The sequence below is a fragment of the Gallus gallus genome, chromosome 4 (genome assembly GCF_016699485.2).
Source record: "Gallus gallus isolate bGalGal1 chromosome 4, bGalGal1.mat.broiler.GRCg7b, whole genome shotgun sequence".
NCBI lineage: Eukaryota > Metazoa > Chordata > Aves > Galliformes > Phasianidae > Gallus > Gallus gallus.
In genome coordinates, this window is record NC_052535.1 from 76,487,886 (window position 1) to 76,511,571 (window position 23,686).

General features: G+C 40.6%; 1 long non-coding RNA gene across 2 annotated transcripts in view; it reads left to right on the forward strand.

The window, feature by feature from the left end:
* The window catches only part of LOC107053294, a 45,031-nt gene extending 24,159 nt beyond the window's left edge, over positions 1-20,872 (forward strand). The window contains exons 2-4 of one of the 2 annotated variants that reach the window (XR_005859184.2): positions 7,328-7,553; positions 12,255-12,341; positions 19,634-20,872. This is a non-coding gene — a long non-coding RNA (uncharacterized LOC107053294). Of the gene's footprint in view, positions 1-7,327; positions 7,554-12,254; positions 18,002-19,633 lie in introns of those variants that run through there. The other variant, XR_006939078.1, reaches the window with a different exon arrangement.
* Positions 20,873-23,686: the final 2,814 nt, after the last annotated feature.

The following is a 23,686-nucleotide window of genomic DNA, read 5'->3' on the forward strand; positions in this document are numbered from 1 at the left end:
AACATCATCTGAGGGAGGAAGCCATGGAGGTCCCTCAGCTCATCCTGTTCTACTGCTGATCAGAGATGAAAGCCAAGCTGAAGCTGAAATTAAATGTGCAATTTCTGATTCATTCTAAGTTTGTGCTGATTACTTAAACAAAAGAAAAAAAAAAGAAAAAAATAAGAAAAAAGAAAATCAAAGCTGGAATTACAGGCTTAGCAAGGGGAGTGCATATTTCAGCACATACTGGGCTCTTTGTCATTCTGTCACACTGACAGAATGAGACTATTTATGCATTGTCCCAGGCAGGTCACATTATAAATCCCAGTGGCTAAATTAAATGAAAAAGTCCCTCAGGAAAAACAGCATGCAGCTTCCTGCTGCTCTCTCTTCACTGCAGCACTGCCTAGGTGAGTGGGGGGAGATGCAGCGTATTCTGCTTTTGCAGATGAAGTTGTAAGAGCTTTTCATAGAGAAGAAACTCATGATAGTCAATAAGATTCCTGGACAAAGCAAATTTCCAGAGTCTGCTCACTGTCTTGCACATTCACCTGGCTTTCTGAAATGCTGTGTGTCAGCAGGTGACAAATATTCCCCCTTTGTGTACAGCCAAGGAATTACATGGAGGGCTGTAAGTACTTTCTTGCTACTGTTCAGCTCTGCCAATAGCACCTGGGGCATGCAGGGGCACAGGCATCCTGCTTTTAGCTATAATGTTAGGAGAAAAGCAAAGTTGCTACAGTTGAAAAGAGCTAAACTACAAATTGTGCAGCCCTCTGCATCAATTCGATTTATCAGGGGACTCAGACTTGCCTAGCAATTTCCTGGTATGCCCGTGACTAGCAGGTTCAGGATCCCCTGTGGGAGGCATGAGCAAAAACAGCGGCCCCAGTACAATTTGGGAAAGCCCCATCTCTTAATATCTGTTATTATTCAGGTATGTTGGTTAAACACCCTGCCATTGGTGTCACCCTCAGTATTCCTTGCTTCCCATTCCTGCAGCACTTGTGGGTGCCTGGTGTGGAGCTGGCAGGCTAAAACCTTGCTGTTCTGTGGAGAAATTACTTGCTAATTAACAGTAACAACCTGTTCTGAATTAATTTTACCTGCTCAAAATTTTGGCCACCGGACAGAGTGATCACTATGGAAGATTCCTTGGTTTCACAGCAAACCCAAAGCCACCACAGAGGATCCTGGAGGAGCCATCAGGACCCTTTGGCATCCTTTTGTTTCTGTTTTTGCCTCTGCAAGTTTTATCACCCCAAACATCTTTGCTCCCTTGCTCTTGTCTCAATTCCACTACTGTCATCCATGTCACATATTTGCCTAAAAATCCAAACAGTGAGTGAGCAAGCAGCCTTTGTTCCAGGCACCCCATGGAGAAGAAACAGAAGAGCAGGTGATGGGTGATGTCAGGGATAACTATTCCTTTAGTATAAAGAAATGCTGGACAGTGCCATGAATGCTTGCAAGAAGCATTGAGTGTGACACTGGGTGTGAGGAAAGGTTCTATAGAGGCAGAAATGGTTATTTTGTCGTTGTCATTCTCACTGTATTTCTTCTCTTTCTGGGACTGAATGACTTGAGAATTTCTCTCAGCCTCCCCTTCCCAACCCCTCAATTTGCCATGTTTTGCTCCCTTTTTTGTATTTATCAGAGATTATTTTGCAAATGAAAAGAGCTACCCATATGAAGACCCCCCTCTTCAAGAGTTGCTTCTTCCATGGGTTTCTTATGGAAGGGTTCCTTCTCCACCTCCCATGCCACACATCACTCCAGCCTGGGCAAAACCAAGTGGCTTTTAGGGCTGCTTTTATGGCAGAGATGGTGTTAAACATCAGTTGATCCAGTAACATATCTTCCTACTGCGTCATTCTGAAGGAAAACAAGGCTAAAATAAAAGGCCCTTTTCGTCTTTTATTTGTCATGTTACTAATTGCTGTATTACAGTGCTTTCCAAGACCAATTACATATTGTTTGGGGAGATTAGCAGAGTGCAAAACCTACCATGGTTTATTATAGAGTAATGGCTTATGGAAAAAAAGTAGCTAAATTCAAGTCCTTACTATTTTGAGTATTTATCCTGATGTGGGTTTTGTAGATACATCCATAGATATATATATACACACACACACATATATATACACACATGCATATATATAATAGGAACTGTGCAACAGTCAGCAATGTTTAAAGTGGAATTTCTTCCCCGAGAGGGAAGGAATACAAGTCATTTGTCATATGTTTCCTTTAATTCATGGCTACAGAGCATTTTAGAATTGCTTGATGTAAATCTGTCTTATCTATTTGACAACTCTGATATTGAGTCATTCATTTTTATTCTATGACTTCAAAAATTCTATATTGCAGCTGGAGATGGGTGGCTAAAGTGCTAGTTTTGGACTATGGCTTGAATGTAACAATAGCTTTTGACCCTAGCTCTAGTCCCAAGGAAAGTGAATTTGGTAATCTCATTTCAATTCATAGTGAATAGCTGTTCACATAAAAAAATCAGCACCTACCATTTGTCATACTTGGCAGCTTCTGCTTAAGAATGGTCCAGAACTGCATTACCATGGAAACTAAATTACCTACTCCTACTCCTGGCTCAGAAGGTGATTTCAGCCGGTTGTGGAGGTTTCATATCACTGACAGAAGGAGGTGGGGGCAACCTGGGGAAACTGCAACACGGATGACCCATAAGTAGGCTTGGATCAGTCCTCAGTTTTCAATATTGCCGTATTCCGGTCATGTGTTGTTGGATTAAGGCTAAATGGTTTTCCTACGCACTGTGATATATTTACTGATTTTTATTGCAATAACAGATAACGGCTCCAATCCATACTGTGTTGTTGTTTGTGCTGCACATACATATATTTAGAGACAGTTTCTACTCTGAAGACCAGACATGCAAGGGAGGTTCCGTATATTCCTTTTTCACTTTTTCAGGATTTAAAACCAGATAAGTGATTTGCTTTAGATTACACAGGAAAGTGCTGGCAGACCTTGCAAACGAATGCCCCTTTCTCAGACTCCACCCTGTGTTACTTCCCCAGATCACTTTACCCTTTTTGGAATTACTCCTACTTTGCTCTGGGAACTCGACATGCCCATGGTTTAATACTTTTTGTCTCCTGCATCTACCAAAAGGCTGCTAATTCACAGAACGGTATTTTATTTAAGGCTCCTCTGTCTTGAAATGAACAAACATAATGGATTAGAGATCAACGTTTACTGGACACTGGAAGTTTTTAAGGTTAATTATATATTGTATGTTGATTTTGTAATTGCAAGCAGAAACTGCTGTCGCCACTCTGTCCTTCAAATAATGCCTGAAACAAAAGATCGCATCAGTATGCTGAGCTGCATCTATCACCCCTTCCCCTCTCACATACTGCTTTTTAGCAAGATGTACACTGTTAGGAAGACTAGAAAACAAACATACAAAAAGCAGATTAACAGAGATCAGTCTTAAACTCATAGAGCTAGAAAATCAGCAGAGATAAACAAAAGGATCTTTGCCATTACTAGGGCAGTGGCTGGGTGAGGAGGGGAGAACCATGAGCATCCTGTGAAGGTTCAGCTCCTGGGGCTAAGGGCTGACTTTGGGGTTGCGGGACAAATTGTGTGGGTGACAGAATTTGGGAGCAGCTCTGATAGCCAGGGGTTTGGCTTTAGGAGAGAGCATCTTTGCGAAGTCTCCAAGGTTATGCTAGAGGGCTGGTAAAGCCTGGCAGAACCACACAGCTCAGCCAGGACACCAGCACATGATACAAAACATAATGAGACAGGATTGCTAAAACTTGGTGGCTTCAGAGCTGTGCAACAGAGAGTACGGCAAGTCTAGGGCCTGCTTATTAAATGTAAGCCCTGATTCATAAAGCAGCACTGCGTTCTTCCCACAAACTTTCTTCTAAGATTTTCTTATTAAGTTGTTATTAGATTGTAGACCTCTTGAGTTAAAAGCTGCAACAAAAGCTGCTTTTTATTTGAAAACTGGATTTTGAGATGGGCCTTGGAGAGCTTTCCAGACTTGTGTGTATAAGGCTCCTCGCTCTGCTTATCTTCTGCAGCAGGAGGTGACTGCAGCTGCAGCCATGGACTGGGCAATACCAGGCCTCCTGCCAGGCTCTCCCTCATCTTGACTCCATCAGAGCTGACACTTGTGTCCTGCTGGGCCAGGGATGTGCATGGGGGGAATGTACTATCTGAGCTGTCATGTAAGAATCTGTACTGTTGTGGCCCATCACTGATTCCTGACCAATTCTCTTCCCTATTGCGATGGGGGTTGTGCTGGAAGCAGCTGACTGTACAGGACACCCCATGTTCAGGCACCATCCACCCCACATCTCACTGCCACATCCTCTTCAGAGGCTGCCTTTGGGGCACAGAGGCAGCAGGAGCTGTTGGTGGCACCAGACTTTTGCCTCTCTTTGAAATGGGCTTCTGAGGGTGGACAGTCATCTCGCTTTCCCCTTGCCGTGGTCCTGGTAGCACATTTGGGTCCCTTCTGCTCTCCCTTTGCTTTTCATATGCATCTTTCCTATTTAAATGTCACAGATCGCTGCACCAGCTGATTAGCCTATACATGGATGGAATATAAAAGAGCAAGTCCCCAAGTTGTAGGTAAAATCTTTTGTGAGATTAACTGGCTAAAAATAAAACGGAAATTGGCTCTGAGCTTTTGAGATTCTGTCTCTTCCTCAGGCCACGGGAAGGCAGAGCTAGGGGTAACACTTCATAATTAATTATGAATTTATAATTAATTTGAAACCTGAATCAACAGCCTACTAGTGGAGCTGCTATTGCTTGCTCTGTCTTCCCACAGTCTGTCACAGAGTTTGATCCTCACAGGCAGGTTTCAAAAATTCCAGGCCTTTTTCTTTCCAGTTTGCATTTTTTTAGCCTGTTAGCCTTGCATGCAACTGTTTTTGTTTAAAGGACTGGAAGAATACCTGTATTTTGGGTCTCTAGACTATACAGAGTACAAACAAGCTTACCCTCTCTACTCCCTGGATAGGAATGATTTGTTTAGATGTATAGGCTTACATATTGTTTCAAAGGTTGGTTCTTTTGACAAATAAGTCATGCAAAAACATTCTGTACCTCTGCAGCACGTCATCTGATGCCTGATGTATACCAAGCCTCTTTACTCTGTGCAATAAATGCAACAAAACCTCTCTCCCCGTTGAGGTCGGCAGGGCTTAAGCAGATTGGCAGGGTGGGATTTGGAAGAGCACTGGAGGCTGACCTTTCCCTACCTCCCCCCTGAAGCTGGTGGTTAAAATTCCTGCTGACTTCAAGGAGAGCAGAGCTGGGTCAGTGTTGAACACTTCTGAAAATCCCACCTGTAAAGCCTGCAGAGTTCATTATAGGGGCAAAATTTTCTATAAAGCCCAGCAGGGACGTGCAGAAATTGTTAGCAGCTTATTAATGGCCTCCGCTGTGGATGTGTGTATTGAATTTAATTGGGCTGCATCCCAGTAAGGTTCTGATATGCTTCTGATTAATTTTCTCTACAGTCTACCCCTTGCTTCTCCTCTTAGAAACTGGACAGACTCTCCATGTTTGCACTTGCATAAAAGACTGGCAGTGAAATAAAGCATACAGGTAATTATTTATTACGCATTGAGGATGAGCAGTGAGCTGAGAAGGCCCTTAGTTAACGTAGTCAGATGCTAAGAGTTTGGGATCAATCCCTCTTAACATAGTCCTTAAATAAAGTAGTATTAAATGTGATACTATATAATTTTGTGGGTAGAAGCACGGTTACATTTCTTTGTGTGAGACGTGGTTAGTGGTGTTGGACTTCAAGTAGGCTTTGAGCACAGTGGCACACTTGAGAAGGCAGGTTACATTCATTCCATGCAGTGTCAAGGGCATACTGCTTGCTAACTGCAATTAGACAGTTTATCAGGAGGTCTGTGTCCAAATAGCAAAGATGTCTTTTTAGAGTACAAAAGGGAATATTGTGCTAGTCCTTGGGTCCTGAAGGCTGTGAAGATGCTTCCCTCTCCCTCATGTTATTGCTTGTACTTGGTTACCTTTATGTAAATCCAGTGACGAGGATGGCTGAAAAGACTATGACATAAAGAAATTTCACCTTTTTTCACTGGAATGAGCTTTTGTTGTCAAGTGATGCTGTATCAGTCCACTGCAAGGAACAGAAAGAGATGTTATTGAAAATCCCATAATTAACAGCTTAAGGTATAAATCATATAGAACTCTGCTTTACCATAAGCCCTCTAATTAGCTTTGTAGAGTCTGTTTAAAAGCAAACAGACATGCATCCTTATCACTAAATAATTATTTGCAAATAAACTCTTTCTCAACACATCTTAGGAAAACATGAGATTATTAGTTGGCAGAGCTAAGCCAGCAGAGTAGCTGAAAAAGCATGAAAAGAGCTACAGAAGTTCTTTTCAGAATGCTGCTCTCTTTGGCTTTATTTCTCTAAGGCTTGATTTATCAAGAGCAGAATACAGTATTTGGTTTCCCCACAAGTAAGCTCTTTTCATGTTTTGTCTTTGAAATGAAAATCGTCTTTTGGAACAAATATCTGCTCTATCAGATAACTGCTTGCTTGTCATCCCTAGCAGTGTGCTGGCAGGAAGGCTGGGCAAGGATTTTTCTGCAGTACATTGAGTACACATTGCTGGCACTAGATCAAGAATCAATTCCTCTGATATCGAAATATTGACTTTGCATGGCTGGTCTGATTTAAATGCTTATCATTCTTGACTTTGTAGGCTACATACGTACTGCAAACATTTTTCATGTGGGCCCGAGAATAAACATCTTTCCAGCTGCCTGGCCATTTCTCGCAGAGCAATGAAGGGGCTGTGTGCGTGCAGGGGAGTGTACGTCTGTGAGTGCGATTGAAAGTAGATTAATGTGAAAGTCACATCTGTGTAGGGCCCGCTCGGAAGAACTTTGGAAGGGAATTTTTGATGCTTGAGGCAGTGCATTGCTGCTCCTCTGAATGTACGTGTCAATCTTGTCCCTCCACTTGGGTGGGTGTTGACCACAGAGTCAAACAAGGGGCAACATAAACAAATGCTAAAACAATGATTAAAACATTTGGAAACCTCTGTGATTTGAAATAATAATAATAACGATAAAGTAAAGATGATTTCCCATAGGCAATCAGAACACCTATTAAGTTAGCAACAATGTTTAATTGGCATTATCGTATGCTTCAGTGAGGAAGACAATGGATCTTGCGGGTGTGCAAGTGGAACACATTTGCATTTCATAGATGATTAAAATAGATTTGATTGCGTTTGTCTGAAGTCTGGCAAGCAAGGGCACATCTGCCGCCTTCGCTGTGCCCCGTGTTCTCTAGGACTAATGGAGCGCACCGAGTCACCGCGAGACGGGCTTTTACCTCGGGAAGTCCCACGGCACCTTCTGCTGCCTGGCCCACTCTTTGCTGGCCCTGGAGACTTCTTCTTATAAAGAATTGATGTAAAGTGGAGCAAGACGGGAAGGATTCAAGGCAGTGAACTTGTCTTCATCTGGTTATGCGAGAGCCCTTGGGCTTTCTACTGCTTCAAGGTAGAATTTATAAGGTGAGATGAAAGGTAATTTAAGTCATTAATTTGTGTTAAGGGCTGGCAGGACAACAACAATGCATTTAATCTTGCTGTGGAAAAAATCAGTGATTTGCAAAGTAGGGGTCAGAATTAGGGGTCTGATTTCTTCTTTCACTCTGCATAAAAAGCACTGCCTATAAATGGAGACCTTTATTTACTAGAAGCATAAAGCAAAATTAATTGTCTTTGAAAAATACATCTAAAAGCTTTAAATATAATATAGAAATCTGTATAAAGCCAATTAATTGATGGCATTAAAATGTTTTCCTCGTGCTTTTCATTATTCCCTCATCTAAATTCAGCTGTAGAAGTACACTCCCTGCAGCACTGCATCTTTGATTTGTTTGTCCCAGGCCACTCTACCTGCATGTCTGTAGCTCTCACACATGTGTGACTTCGTCCATGAACCCCCCCAACGCCCTCACAGAAGCACACCTTTCCCTCCCCAACCAACTGTGCATCTGAACAGCAGCTCAGCAACATTCTTGTTGGTTGTGCTGTGCTTTTTTTTCCAGCATGACAGTCCCATGGCTGGTGAGTAACCTCTGGTGCTCCTGTTTCTCCCTCTTGCTTCCCTGATTGACCCTGGCGTGTCTCCTGGCCCTTTACTGGGGTCCTTGACTGGGGATTTCAGCTATTTTTTTCTTCATTATGAGGTGTCTCCTATTTTTGCTCTCTTTGTGTTCCCTTTGCTCTTTCTATGCCTTGTGCTCTGTCTCTTATTCTCACAGCACTGCTCTCTTTCATGTGCCAAATGGCGGCTCTTCCCTCTTTAGAAACGTCTCTTAATAACACACTGCCCTTACATCAAAGGCTGAAATAAAGATGAGCTGGCTTGACTGGGAGAATCTGGAAAATATGCATCCTCAGCTGATGAAAGCAGCTTGTCTTGGCCACTAATGTTTCAGAATAGCTGGAGACATTCAGCAGCAACAGTGATGGCTTTCTAAAGGATCAGGCTATCTGGGTGTCCCCTGTGCTGCCACTTCCAGTGGTCCTTGGGCGAGAGTGGGCCTTGGGTGCACTTCATCCTGCCTTTCAGCCCTGGTCCTTGCACACAGCATCCTCACCTTTGCTGTGACTTGGTACCAGATTTGACATAATCTTTTTCTCACTTCTCAACCTTTCTGATGTTTGTTTATTTTGTGAAGGGAATGTCTCCGGCTCCTCCTCTTGGAAAGAGTGGAGTGAGTGGATATTCTACTGGTGGGAGAGCTCCAATGTTTTTCTTTGGCTCTTCTCTGGGATCTCCCTGCAGCCTTCTGGACTCCTTTTCTTCTGACTGTGGCCCTATCTTGCTGGGCTGCTACTCCTGCACGTGGTGTCAAACATGCATTTTATGAGTTGGGTGGTGGCCGTGTAAAGCTGGAGAACATGGGTGCTGGAGTTTTGTTTCAACAATGTCTTATTTGGAAAGAAAACAGAAAATTACTGGTGATGTGTGTAACGTTGTTAAAATAAAGTTTTCCTGTTGAGAATCTGATTTTAATCATGCACATGTTGCAGGGTTTTTTTCCTTTTTACTTAAATAAAGTATTCCCATGGAGAAAGAGTACTTACAAAAATTTTCTCACCATTTATTGCCAAAGCTTTTCCCTTCAGCTTTGTTGCTACTTAATCATAGCCCCTGGAGGCAAGCTGCACATATTAACCTGTCAGAGCAATGCTAAAATTGTGTGACACCTAGGAATATATTCAGAAAGTCCATAAAGCCATCATAATGGCTCTGGTTTTCCTCCTCTCCTACTCATGCACTATGGCAGCACTTCTCCATATTCTGTACCACTGCCTGTATTGTTTGTTTAACATGGGTCTTCCAGTTGGATCAGCTTTGTAGAGGTTTTTTGGATTGCTGGCTAGATAAATGTGTGCTTTTTGCTTGTGCTCATTTCTGGTCTGGAGTCTCTCAGACTTCCAGATGAAAATGAAAAGAACCACAGTTCAAGATGTCCTTTGAGTACCTTGGCTTAGCTATAAGAAGTGCTGCAGAACACATTCTAGATCCAAGTTCTTCCGGATGTTTGTTGTTGGAGTAGTGTGGGCTGCTGTCTCAGAAGAAAAATTAACAGACTACTTAATCCACGTCTGCTTATGCAGAACTCCCTTTTACAGATTATTGATGATTATTTGTTTTCTGTGCATCTTCTAATGAACTGAGGCTTTTTATTAACCTATTGGCAACATCTGCTTTATCAGGTGTTGGTCATCCTATCTGAGATGGAGAGAGAGGCAACGAAAGGTCAAGCGAAGAAAGGCTTGAATAGTGAAGAGCATGATTAATGTCATCGGCTTTTAAATTATGTTTTCACTTATAGGATTCAGGTTGTTAAATATAGACTGAGGCATCCAGTTTTAGATGCACATTGCCAGAACCTGGGAAACAAACATTTCAGATGAGTGCCCTGGATCCTGCCATTGTGAGCCATCCCAACATAATAAAAATTGCTGTTTCCACATGACAGCATGGACATTAAACTGAGGGGGAATTGTGGCTTTCAGCTTCAGTAGTGTTTCTCTTCAATTAAAGCCTGAAGTATCCTTTATCAGGGAGTATAAATATATGGAGATTTTAAGGTGCCTCCATGAAGAGACAGACTTTGGAATATAAAAAACATAATTAATACACAGGTTGTGCATTTGTAGATTTCATTTTTATTCAGATAAGGAAAAATGGTTTATTTTTATTCAGATAAGGCAAAATGATTCATTTTTATTCAGATAAGGAAAAATGTTTCTTGTTTGCAAGTCAGTAAGCATGTACATGCTAAAAAATTGTTTACTGTGTTTCAGAAACACAAACATAAGGCTAAATTAAGCTTGATCAGCCAAGTCTGACTGTATCCTTTTTAATACAGCACGCTCGGCAACTCTAATCTTGAAGCTTGCAAGCCATAGAAAAAGCATAATTTTCAAACACCTTTGGGACAGAGGATCCTTTCCTGGTAGCCAAGAAGTTTCTCTCTCTAGCTCAGAAAGAAAATTGTTCATATGCAACAGAAAGATCTTTATTTAAAGGCAAAAATAGAGCCTCTCTGTCATGTGCTCTAATTAACTTGCTGCGATGTCGCTCTGGTGATGGACACAGAAATAGACATTTGCTTTCCTAAATCCTGAAGTAGAAAATGAGGCATGAGTCAGGAGGATACAAGAGGGCAGAACTCATTTTCTTTTAATTACTTTTATTCAGGTTATATCATCCAGCAGATGTTCAAGTTTCATTTTGAGAAGTTGAATCTGCCTGAAATCCCAGCATGTCATTTTTGATGGGACTTGCTCTCTCCTTTACACATACATAAGGTTTTGTTTTGTTTTGTTTTGCTTTTGTTTTTGTTTTTTAATCTTCGAGCTGATAGGAAAAGTATACACAGTGTTCCTGTTCACTGTTGGAGGACATAATTGGCCACCAACTCTCTGTTAGTAAAATGGTGGAGGAGGTAACACTGTGCAAAAATGAGGTCAAATAATATGAGACCTCTCATTACTGAGAAGAAGCCAGTGAAGTGTTTAACCTTCTCTCAAAGATGGTGTACATGTTAGCCATGCCTGCTTTTGGAGAGGCCTATGCAAGTTGCAGATGGGTGGCGAGCTTCAGCTGGGCCTGCAGGCTCATTGCAAGGACCATTGGCCACTGAGTTTCTGCAAGCATTGCTCACTGAGGCTTTGGACATAAATGACAGAATAGAAGCTGTAACCAGATGAATGCTACTCTCCACTGGCTGCTTTTCAGTCTGCAGGACTGGTGTGGCCAAGGTTGGCCCTTTGGAAGTAGAGCTCTGCTGAGTGCTTGCCTTTGTACGCCAGTACTGATGTCTGCCATGCTGAACAGTCCCTTCACCACTGTTTCTCTCTTCTAAAATGGGAATAATATGACTCTGTTCTCCAGAAACATAAGATAATAATGACATAATGTTTTCTGAACCATCACAGATGTTATGCTGCTCTGAAGGCAGGTAGTACTCTTGAGGAGCAGCAAGGATATATCCTCCTCTGAAGGCAACGGGTGGACTTGCTGAAGACTGCAAGAACTTGGTGCTTACAATATTTCCACTCATTTTCTGCCTTCAGTCTTTCTTTCTGAGAAAGTGTAGGAAATTTTGGAGAAACATTACTCTGAAATCTGATTTTCAGTTCTTGTTTCAATGTGCCCTAATGTTTTCAGCAATGGCAAAGGGCTAGGCTCTCTTCATGCATTAGGGCCCTTATTTTTTACTACAAGGCCTGTAAACATGGTCTCTCTGTAAGAAAGCACCTTTTATATTTATTTTATGGATAGCTCTCTGAGCACAGGAGATTGGGTGACAAGGAACTTCTTGGCCTTGGAACTTCAGAAGTGACTTCTATCTGCTTCACTTCTGAAGAAAAGCAGAGTGCCTGGGACAGCATGACAAAGATGGTGTAGAAAAAGCTAGAAGTGTAGGTTACTCAAGGAAAAAACTTGAAAATAAGAACCTCTGGATAGGAGCCACTCTATCTGTACTATTTGAAAGTTATTTAAAAGTCTATAAGGTCTCTGAAGCCTATTTTCTATGTAAGTTGAGGATGCCTTGACAACATAAATCAATATTTCAGTATTTAAAACATAGGAAATGAATTGTGTATAAAATGGAACTGCTCAAATGAATTTTGACAATAGTTCCTACATGCATTATTTATTTTTTATTGTTTTATTTTTTACAGATGTGGATGGTGACTGAGCCACTAATGTAAACTTGTATCCTGATTGTTTTAAAAACATGTATTATTGGCCTGGTTCATAGCAATAATGTAAGTTTCATTATAAAACAGCTTTTGTTGCGAACAACTTTACAAGTCTAAAATATATATCAAACTTCTGAATATACAAGAGCCATTTTCATCCATACCTGAAACACTCCTACATGAAGTGATTCATAGCTGATTCAGAACACATATAAAAGTCCTGCAAATATATTTAGGAAAGGAAGTAAAGGCTATTTTAAATTTATGGGGAGCTGGAATTAGAAAGTACCTACAACAGTGGAACTTAACACAAAACTCCTCCAAAGAAAGAATATCATATCCTTAAACTTACACACTGGCCAGGAATTTGGTTTAATTTTCTGCTTCGAAAGGATTGCCTTCTCCCACTATCATGTAAGTAGCATGTTGTGCTTCTCGTTTCCCAGATTAAGAGTGGTACCGCTGTCAATCAGCACCGCCAGATTGTGAAGTACTTTGGTGTATCCTGAAAGTCCCATGCAACTGCCCTGATCAGTCTCTCTGCATCAGACTTACTCGATGCGGCATTTAAATCCTGATACTTATTCTGTTTTAGGGCTTTCTTCTTTTTTCACTCTTTGCTTAAACATTCTTTCCTCCCCCACAAGCTTTGTACATTCTAAATGGATGCAAATGGTACTTATCAGGAAAACAGAAACTCACTCCCTGAAAAAAAAAAAAAGAAAGCCATCCACAGCATGTTTTAATGTTCAAATCTGAGTACCGTCTCCAGTGCTAAAATGGGGTTTATAATGAAAATGCTGACATCCTCACCAGACTCTGCGTGCCTGTTGCTCTTTTGTCCTGCAAGTTATTAAAATCCAGCCTGGTTGCCTAAGAGACAGGGTAGCTACTTAGCAGATATTTAGCCATCAGTAAAAATTAATGTCCTACAATGTATTTATTGGAAAAATGCACTTAATTAAGCACTCAAGTTATACAAGCCACCCACCAACTACAAGTGTGTTCTGGCAACAGAAGTATTGTTGTTACCGTGGTTCTGCTTCATGATGTTATTTTCTTAAGTAAATGCATTTTTCAGCCTAACAGTTCTGGCTACAGCATATTGATAAGATAACTGTGCACGAAAGGGAGTCATAGTATTTTTAGTCTCCATTTCTAGCTACCAGTAGTTCATTAGTGACACTGTTGTGAGAGTGTTGATTCATTAAGAGTCTTTTCATTAACAGTCTGACATTCACACGTAGAAGAAAAAGCCAGGAAATGTAACAAGGCACTCAGCATTTTCTGCTGTTGCTCTGGTACAATTATCTTTTCTAATGCCAAAAGAAGAACTGGATGATTTCATGGCTATAGGCTTTAAGCTGAACCTGACTATGTACAGTTTTGGGGAGAATTTGCACACAATGTGATTTCAGTGCCAAATCTGTACATATAAGAGGCCTAGGAGATGGCATGGGAAAATCAGATGTGAAAGTTCTGTTCTTAAATTGCTTTTGACTGGAGCTGTAAGGGCTAACATGGAAACACAGGGGAAAATATGACTTTTTCTTTGTTATTTAAATAGGCTGTTGGCCATATCCCTAAACTTTATGGGGCTTTGGATAGATTAGGAGCTTTCTGCTAAGCTATCAAATATGTCATGCTCATGTAAACTCGCACCAAATATATAAATATGAATTTTTCATTGTTTATAATTGCCATTTAATTGTAGGACCAAATTCAATAGCTTAACATTTATATAGAGCTTGATACTTTAAGCATTACACAAATATTAACTAATTAATAAAAACATCTGAGTAGTCCTTCTGAGACTGTCAGTTTCCAAAGAAATCCTCTTCTTAAAAAAAAGGGACTGTTCAAGCAAACACACTGCAGGTTTTTAAATGGCAAATACAAAATGACACAGTAGGACAGCTTTTTATGGCTGAAATCTGAGAAGAAAGCCTTTATTTTTCCAAGATTTTTCCGCCAATCTTGTAAATAAATACTAGGTAATGACTTCTCTTAGGAAGCATAGGGGAGGCAGGCCAGAGATGAGCTTGACATTGGCACTGACTTTATTTTCAGCTGTGTATAGTATTTCGTTGGAATATAGTATTACATTGACTTATGTATTCATTCAATCGTGAAATTCAACAGGAGTTTTCAGTTCCTGTCATCAAAAGAAAGCAACAAGAGGAGCAAAGCAAACGGTATGTTTTTGACCTTTGCTTTCCTTGCTGAGAATTCATGAAACAAAACTATGGCCTTTAAGTCCTTTTTGAGTTATTTTGGCTCTGAAAGGTCTGGTTTAGTGATGCGAAACTATGTGAATACCTCTGGCTTTCTGAACAAAAAGAGAATGAAACAAAATAATATAAAAACCCAACCCAAAACATATTGTTTGATAACTTAATGCTACTCTGACTCTTTACTTTTCCTAGACTCAGGGCTTTGCCTTCCACGATGATTTTTCATTTCCGGTCTTAGTCAAAGAGGTGACATTTCGTAGCACACATGGTCACCAAGCTGCTACTTCTGTACATTTCAGAACTGTGTGTGTAGGACAATCAAGACAAAGCAAATCTCAAATGTATGCATTCTACAATTTAAGATGGACGTGTTAAAGAATTGCGAACAAAGGGCAAAAAAAAACAGCTATAAAAGGAGAAAACATAGCAGGGTTTTTCTTTTGAAACTTTTCTCCCTGGAAATTGCTGTTCTTAGAAATAAAGATGCTCTTCTGTTGCTTAAAATAGAAATGCTGACTGCTATTAACTTTTTAGATTTTGTTTATTTCTTTCCTTCTCTCCCCTGTTATCTGGGGCAATGTGGATACCATATATATTTTTAATCATAGTTTCAGATTTTGAGAACTAAGTAGACTTTTATGCACATTTGCCATGAAGAAAATGAATATGAATCATGTTTTGCCAGAGCTTTTTCTTTTTTTCATATAAATTTTATGAGTATGTTTTTCATTTTGTTAACAGTGTCTGCCATAATTGCAAGACAGCAAGGACAGCACTGTAGCTGCAATATCACCTTAGGTTTATTTTATCTGGGGAGTAGTGTTAAGGATGAATGCTTTGGTAGCAGGGAATCTCAGAAAGTTAATCCAATAAGTAAACTGTAAAAAAGAGTTTCAGGAAGTGACAATGACACTGACATAAGCAGCCAGCGTCTCAGAAACCCATCTGACAGTTTGATCTGTTGCTGTGTTGTCAAGATGTCTAATTAAAGTGCTATATATATAAAAGACAATTTGAAAATGGTGAAAAAAAAAATATTAAAGTTAATATAGATGTGATTTCACAAGAGATGTGCCATTTATTTTGTTTGACAGCCAGAGACAATTGAATGAAAATGAAAGCAGGAGCATTCATTACCTACGTGGGATTTTGACTCTAAAGCAGCTTTCTGCAATTTCTGATCACAGCTCCCCTTCATATTTCTCAACTTACTATATCAATATTTATACATTTTGGATAACCAGCCAATATTGTACAGCTAGATCGACTTGTTTTTGGTGCATGTTCTCTTTCTAGGGAATTGTGTTTGAGCTTGTCAGTTCTATGAATACAACCTCAAGCATAAACTCTGGGCTCTATTATAGCAAGATTTGGCTATTTTGACAGCCATCCTTGCATGGCAAAGAAAACAGTTTTATATTATGAAATGAACGGAGATTAAAAAACAAACAAACAACAACACACACACACACAGAAAAACCCCACGCCAGAAAACTCTTGAAATGAGACACTCCACATAGAAGTGTCTGGAGCAAAAGGGAAATTAATAATCACTAAGTGTGAATTTCCAAGGTCTGTTCCCATTAATAAATCAAAGTACCCTTAAGAGAGGATCGACAGATCTTAGCAGACTGGACGACAACTCTTGAGTAGAGCCACAAAATATTAAAAAGTATTTCAAAGTAGAAAAATTTAGGATTGGCCAAGCATGATCAAAGTTCTGTTGCTATACTTTGAACACAATCCCTGCAAACTGTGCAGAAAAAAGAAAAGCAAAAGCAAGGGACCCTGAAATGAGAAATTGTAAGCCATCCAGTCACAGAAAAAAATTTTTATCCAATCACAGAGAAAATTTTTTCTTAACCTGATTGGTCATTGCATGACTATGCCTTGAATCTGCAGTTCCTACATATTTAATAAATAAATAATGGATATATGAAAAAATACCAAGTCTAGCCTGTCCATAAATACTACACACAAATATCCCAAACGTTTTTCAACTTAATATCAGAATGATGTGAGAGTCTAAAGCTCTTCAGCAGCTCTGGTGAGAACTGGATTTTGTCTCCCCACAGACAGAAAGTCTGCTGTACTGGGGCTGGGCAAATAGTGTTTCCTTGGTTTTTGGGCTATGAGGCACATCAGCAGCGTTCTGTTCGTGGAGGAGAAAAGATCAGGCTCCCGCTCACTGTTTTGCACTTTGTACTTCTACTGTGATCTTGTTAGCTGGAATCTCTTCAAAATGACTTTTTTTTTTTTTTTTTTTTCCTTCAGCTGGTGTTTCCTACAAACCCCCTGGGAAGCATTTGATTTGTTATTGAGGGGGGAGGTGGGTAAGCTGTTCTCTCCTTGTCCTTCTAGTTGGAATATTCTGGGCCAGATCTTCATGTGGCAGGAGTCAGCATTTGGTCTAGTTTGTCTCACCTTCTGCAAAGCTATTTGGTGATAGTTTTAGAAGATTATTTGAAGTTCTTTCCCTTGGTACATTTTCCTTTCCCACTTATTTGGTTGAATTTACTTTTCATTTCTATTTTTCAAGAGTTTTTCTTCTGTTCTAAAATCCAAACATCTTTTCCAGTGCAGGAAGATCCCTGTACTCCCCTCAGCACAATTTTAAAATGCTGTTATTTCATTTAGAAACTATGCTAATGGTTTCAATTTCTTTGATTTTCCCTATTGCTGTTGATAGTTGCAGCTGCAGTTTTTAATATACTTCTCTTTTTGAAAACATTTTTTTAATAAAAAGTAGTTTAAACTCTCCCAGTATGCTGTTCAAAGAATCTCACAATTTACATTTTTTCATATCGTTTTCCATTAGAAAGCCCCTCAAGCACTCAATGCAAGGCTCTGAGCAGTACCCCAGCAGTGTAGAGAAGTGACAGCACAACAGGGTGAAGGGGTGTGACTGAAGGAAGGGGATGGCAGAGGACCCTAACACTGACACTAGTGGGCTTTCAAGTGTTTTATAAAAGAAAAAAACAAGTAAACTAACTGCCCAATATCTGGTGGCTGTTGGAGCAGTGCTATTCAAGGAGCAGCTGGGGAAGCAGCAGGAGGTGGGGAATGCTGCTGAGGGCAGCAGTTCAGTAGGAGATGAGATGGAGTACACAGATGCCTCAACTTGGAGTAATCAGTGCAGATATTGGTGCTGGAAAAAATAAGAGGAAACTGAGGTTGACAAGGGTGCTTGCTAGACAGGAAAAAGGTATCAGGACAGGGGTGAGTAGTGTGCTTCAAGTGTACGTTGTCACTTCATACAGTGCCTTGTGATGACATCTCCTTCTCTTGAATATGGTAGTGGGATAGTGAGAGCTGCTAAAAGGCGCCATCCAGGCCAGCAGCAAAACATGGGACATGACACTTGCTGAAAGATGTCTGATGCCATGGCCACAAAGTCACAGTGCTCCAAGTCCACTTGACAGATCCTGAGCCTGAGCTGGCACAGGGGTGCAGAACCAAGGAGATTGGAGGGGGGGGGGGGGGGGGTTGGAGTTGGCCTGCACTGTGACGCCGGATTCCTGGCACGTGCACGGGCCAAGGAGGAGACCAAGACAATGAGCACTCAGGGCTGTCACCTAACTGAAACCATACACTGTCTGAGCGGCATCTCGTCCCCACTCCACTAACTCTGTCCCAGACAGCTGCATTTGAACGTTGCTACATATTTTAAACTTAAATAAGGAAGTGTTTGAAAATGGAAGGGCAAAAGGGAAAGGAACCAAAGCAAAGCTGACAAGGTTTTGTGTGTGGCTGAAGGGCAAAGATGATGTGGTAGAGAGAAACCTGCAAAGGGGAGGGGAATGATGATTAGATGGCCTAATACACTTTTTCTTCAGCATTTAATTTCCTTAGGAGTATATGCTGCTTTTTTATGACAGTGACAGATAATGAAGAAGTTGAAAGATAATAAGCTTACTATTCAGAGAAGATCCTGGAAAGTTTAATGCTACAGGTCTGTTTGGAAATCTGAAATTCTCTGGTGATAGGAGATGGATGAGTTGGCTGGATTCCCCATGATATTTTCCTGGGTCAATCTAAAATTAATTCCCCTTCATAATTAAAATATATTTTATATTTTTTAGGAGCAGCTCTTTAAGTGGCGGTTTTTTTTTTTCTTTTCTTCTTTCCCCTACTTTGTTATACTGTGCAACAGAAAAAGTCACTTTGATTGCTAGTTTCCCTGATCACAAGGTGTGCAGGAATCATAGAATCATTAAGGCTGGAAAAGACCTCTAAGATCACCTAGTCCAACTGTCTACCTACCACCAGTGTTGTCCACAAACCATGCCCCTCAGTGCCACATCTCCCTCTTTCTTGAACACCTCCAGGGACAGTGGCTCCACTACCTCCCTGGGCAGCCTGTGCCAGTGCTCGATCACTCTTTCAGATAAGTTTTTCCCAACATTCAATCTGAATCTCCCCTGGTGCAACTTGAGGCCGTTCCCTCTCATCCTGTTGCCACAGTCTGCCTGGCCCATGTGGAGGGCCTACCAGCCACGTTTGCTCTTGGTGACTCCTGTGGCACAAAAGGCCTCAGGGAATCTTCTGAAAGATTTCATGGTGGTTTGTGCCTCATCTTCCCAGAGTCATTGACAGAACTCATCCTTGCTTCAGTTCATGTGGTCAGGCTACTGCTGGAACCCTCTGGAAAAAACTGATAGTGGGTGTATTTCTCATCCCATTTTATTTCAGATGCTTTGGTGGAAGACTCTGCTGGGGTAAACCCAAACCAGTTCCCTTTCACCTCCCAGTTTTTGTTTTGGTAGTCCAACATCCCAATAGTGACTAGAGCCTATGAACCAGCTTCTGTTTCTATTAAAGGCAGTGTGAGTTCGGCATCAGGAAAAGCAACAACAGCAGCATCTGACCCTAATTTAACATAGATGCAAACTGGAAGATGGAAATTCAGTAATATATATTGGCATATTTCCTGGTGCTCTCAGACACTGGATGACTGAAATTCATCTGAATTTCAGTTAATCCCAAAGATGTGGAGTGAGTCCAATTAACCCTTTAAATGAATCAACTAATTCAAGAGCAATCACACAGCATCTGTTTCAGTATTTTATCAGTTACATAATAAAAATCTTCCTCTTGTACTTCTGTTTCCTATTGCATTCTGAGCTGTGGATAAATACAACCCATCCCTGCCCAGTCACAGTTGCAGAGACCTACTGCAGAAAATGGAACCAGAAAGATCTGGAGACACACACTGGGAGAAATCCTCTTTAATACAGCGCTTCAAATGGAATGCCTGCAGTGCTACATGGCAAATTTAAAGCTAAAATCCACACCTCATTAACAACGAATCCTGATGAGTAAGTTAAGTAGAAGAAACATCAATAATTTATGGTGATGAACTCAGCGTTTTCTCTCTCCTTTTTTTTCTTTTTGTGTTGCATCTGTCTTTGGAAGCCTCCAGTATGTTACAAATGAAGTGCCAGAGATGAGCTAGAAAGAAAAAAGCTAGGAGCTTTTCCAGGGAGACAGAGAATAAATATAGAACTCCACAAATGCAAACACACATGCTTTGGACAGTTAAGAATTTTTAATCACACAGTGTTTTATCTTCTCAGAACTTCCCAAGTGGCAAAATATATCCCCAGGAAAAGAAATGACAGCAGACAAAAAGCAAAGAGAACCAGAAAACAAAATTCAAATCAGAAAGCTTACCATAATACAATTCAGAATTCTTTGTTCCCTGAATGATAAAAGAAAAGTAGTTGTCAAGACTATGGCCAGTTTTACTCAAAGAAGGCTACCAATTTAACAGTGGGTAAATATCTTCCAGATATCTTGGCTGAGAAAGAGCAGAGAGAATGAACCAAATGATTAGATTTCAAAGTGTGAGTGATATAGCTGCATTTTGTATTGGTGTTTGTCAGCCTGTGTTATTTCTGCAGTTGCCTAGCATGGCTTTACCTTAGAGCTCTACCCTACAGTAATTCCCAGATCAGATATCCCATGTGTAACAGTAGGAGGAACCTTTTTTCAGAAGGTCTGCTGTATGTTGGTGATCTCTTTTATCCAGCTCTATTACTGTTACCTCCTTTTTTGAATAAGCACTTGGCAAATATAATTTCTGCTGGTGAAGGAAACTGAAGATGGAGACAGGCGTTCCTTTGAAGAAGATACCTGTCTTTTCGAAGACTATAAAAATTCTGCTACCTTAAATACAATAAAAACCTAATATTACGAAGCTTTAAATGAAGTAATTTCTTTCTTCAAAGTCCTCAAACTCTTTCCATGGTACTACACATGTTCTTTTACTCAGAGTCATAGTATGGGAAGCTTTCTTGATGTGGATCCCTCCTGTGCCTCCACTGCAGTTGGACATCTGAATAAAAGTGCATTTGAATCAAATCTTGGTCTCTGTGCTCTTGTACTCTGCATTTTTCAGGTGAGACTTCTGTTGTTTCAGGAGTCACTGAGAAGAATCACTGAGGCTGGGAATTGACAACAGCCATGGCACATGCAATGGTAAATGCATGGTAGCTAAAGGGGAAAGTTGTATCACTGTAATAATACTAGAACCTTGCAGTTCCAGTAAGTCCATACTGTTCAAGTAGTGATAGAATTATGAACTTTTAGGCCCACGCTTAAGATAATTGTTTCTCTTGAGTAACAGGACTTAGAGAGCAGGAGTGAAGTTTTTCTTTTGTGACAAGTGCTCTCCTGCTCTTACCTAAATGTTACTGTCTTGTACTGATTTACCTGGGAGTTTGCTCTGGGCAACTGTGATTGCATGGTTTCAAAAAATTAGTTCCTGCGAGGAAGAAGGGACATTCCACAGCCATACATGACTTAGGGTGTGTTTGTGGGATCCACGCTGGTGGCTATGGAGATGTGTTGCCAAGTCCTGCATTTACTACATGGGCATGATTGGGTTCATTTTTTTGTAGATGTTTGCTTCTGAGGTGACTAGCAAAGTTGGCATGTTCCTTTGAGAAGGCAGTTCATATAAGGTTTTAATACAGCTAATGATATGCATAGGCCTTAGGTCAAGATGAAAAATTAACTCTCCAGAACAATATTCTTTCAGGGTTAAAATCCTTTCGAATCTAACATATTTGACTTGAACATTTTGATTGTTTTCTTCAAAACAGACTGGAGCAACTGAAAGTATGTGGGTAGATAGCTTTTTTATCTCATGTGCTGTTGATTTCATGGAGGTAAGGCTTAATGCTCTATTCATATTTTTCCTATATAGAGTAGATTATAAGCTACCACTTAGGGTTTCAGAGACAGTTCTATGAAGTGTAGTATTTCACTTATGAGTTTGTTACGGGTTAAATCAGGTGGAAATTCTGGTGAATGATTATGTTCTTTGTATGTACTAAAAGAGGTTATGATGCCATCTTGGGGTTGGGTACTGTGATATAGACAAGTGACATTTATGGTAGCAAGGGTGATGTTAATGGGGAGATTAGTTGACAAATGTATTTAGAATATGCAAATGATACTTCCTAAAGTAAGATTTTGGATGAGTTGAATTGGATAGCAGGGATGAAAAGCCTCTGTAGTCATAATATATATATTAAAAAAATCATTTCCTTCAGAGTGAAATTATAACCTTTATTTGTTTATCTGTCTGTAAAAACCAAAGGAGTATAGTACACACAGCCCTAATGCAAAGGGAGGATCAGGGGAGAGATGAGACACTGCTTTAACTCTACAGGTGATGTGGTAGCATGTGGGCTAATTGGTGTTTAGTACAGGAATTAAAGATTTTGTACAGATCTTGGTAAATCCACAATTGCTGTACTGTAACTAATATGCACACAGAAATGAACCTGTTGCCAAGCACACCAAAAGTTTAATTTCATACCAACAGGTAAGAAAGTGTGTCGGTTGTATTTTCAATGCCTGATTAGAATTAAATTAGCAATTATTTCTCAGGGATTGTTTTACACAGAATCTAGAGATGTATGGCATGTGTACCGTATAATTGGCATCTGTATTGCCTCAGGACTGAACGGAGGTAATCCAAGACTCCAGCTAGATAAACTTCCCCTCTTCTGAAAAGGGAAGTTTTCTTTGGGTTATGCTAGGCTGCATAGTCAGAATGATTTGCATAAATATACAGTTAACTATTTCCAGCTCTTTGGAGGGGCTGGCTGAACTGTGTAAGAGGGGCTTCATTATTTTCAAGGGTATTTTTTTTTTCCTTTTACTTATTTATTTTGGATTGAATGTAAAGATAGAAATATAAAGAACTCCACTAGTGGATGTTTCTGTAACAATCTGGCATTAAGAGATGTGTGAATGTTCATAGCACAGTTCAAACAGCTTAAGGGGCATCCCTGAAAGCTAGTACCTCTAAAACATGCCTGCTACAGCCAGAGTTGCAATGTGATTTTCAAAGCTAGCATCTTTCACACGTTTTATACAACAGCCACCTTCCCCTGGAATGCTTTGGACTACATCTTCCTGGTTTTTTTTACTCCCACGTCAGTGCTGTTGTTCTGTGCTTGTCTGCAGCCCCTTGGCTTCCACACAGGAAAATGGTCCTCAATTACTTTGCTCTCTCACCTGTCCTGCTGAGAACATGCTCCACCAAGGCTGGCCTTGTTCTCTGCCAAATCCTGCAAGCATTTTCTGGTAGAGGTTTCCCACAACCCATAAGCCAATCCTGCTTGTGACATCTGTATCCAGAATCTTCTCCCAGGAGTGATTATTCTGGTTTCTGTGCTGCTTCCAGCTCTTTAGAGATCCTCTCTCCCCAACAGCCCTGCTTCTGGGGTGGTCAGGCTAAAACTGGCCTCACCTGAATTGATGGGCTTAGACAATTCTGGAAAGAGAAAAAGCAGCCTTTTCTGTCATTCTGGCATGGTTGCATGAGTGTATTAATCGATCTCAACGTTGCTTGGGGAAGATGATGAGGATCATTCAAATCAATCCAATCAGATACTCGTTGCCATGCAAGCAGCTATTGTGTTTGGACCTTGTCCCACCCACTCTATCTCACCCACCATGCTCCTGTTGAGTTACAATATATACCACTATGCTCTGCATGGCTTCCAAAATGGAGAAAATGCTCAGTGGTGGAGATGGGCAGGATGGGAACAGTGTTTACGAGGCTTCTCTCGTCACCCAAGAGGTATTACTGTGCACCGTTAGGGACTAGGAACTGCTGCTCTAAGATGAGCTTGAATGCGTTCAGTCTTGCTTATTGCC